The sequence below is a fragment of the Triticum aestivum genome, chromosome 4B, assembly GCF_018294505.1.
Source record: "Triticum aestivum cultivar Chinese Spring chromosome 4B, IWGSC CS RefSeq v2.1, whole genome shotgun sequence".
NCBI classification, from domain to species: domain Eukaryota; kingdom Viridiplantae; phylum Streptophyta; class Magnoliopsida; order Poales; family Poaceae; genus Triticum; species Triticum aestivum.
This window is the reverse complement of record NC_057804.1, coordinates 576,359,308-576,360,354: the sequence shown is the minus strand read 5'-3', so window position 1 is coordinate 576,360,354 and position 1,047 is coordinate 576,359,308.

Below are 1,047 nucleotides of genomic sequence, written 5' to 3'. Positions count from 1 at the left end.
CCTCCTCTGCCTCTTCTTACTAACCAGTCTCTGTTTTGATGCTACTCGTTGTCTTGTATCCAACAAGCTTGAGTTTTCTCAATTCGGAGCTCATTTGCGGAAGTTATGGCAGTTCTGGTTTTATTGTTGCCCCCGTTGTCTTCTCTGCAAAATGAAGGACTGCTAGTGTTGCTGATCTAGGGCATGCGGTAGTACTGCTCTTTGGAGCGGTAGTACCGCAGGCCCTTGCGGTAGTACCACTCTGTTGGAGCAGTACTACCGTGGCCTCAGGCCAGGCGCAGCTGCTCGAGCGGTAGTAGGGGCGGATGTAATTTTTTACATCCGCGCCCTACGCGGTAGTACCGCGCCGTGGGCGCGGTAGTACCGTGGGCTCTGGCCAGGCTCAGCAGCATGAGCGGACGTAGGGGCGGATGTAATTTTTTACATCCGCGCCCTACACGGTAGTACCGCTCTTCGTGTGCGGTAGTACCGTGCCAGAGTTTTTGCGCAGGTCCTCCCTCAGCGGAAGTAGGCACGGATGTAATTTATTTCATCCGCGCCCTTCCCAGGCTGAGACTTTCCTACCTTGCGGTAGTACCGCAAGGGGGCGCGGTAGTACCGCGCAAGCGGTAGTACTGCCCCCTAGTCAGGCAAGTTCCGGCCTATGCTGCTGTCGCGGTAGTACCGTGGTCCTCCACGGTAGTACCGCGCAGCCTCGCGGTAGTACCGCGCCCCTGGTGCGGTAGTACCGCGTTGTGCGGGCTGAGTGAGGGGATAACGGTTGGATTTTCTCCCCTCCTATAAAAGGGGGTCTTCTTCCCCATTGAGTCTAATCCTTTGAGCTCGTGTTCTTCCCCCATTGTTGACCTTCTTCGAGCTTGCTAACTCTCAATCCCTCCATGGATTCTTGCTAGTTTTTGAGGGAAAAGAGAGAGGAGATCTAGATCCACATTTCCACCAATCACTTTCTCCTCTATGTGAGGGGAGCCCCTTGGATCTAGTTCTTGGAGTTCTTGGTGTTCTCCTTCTTGTTCTTCCTCTCATTTTCCTCCCTAGCATTAGTTGCTT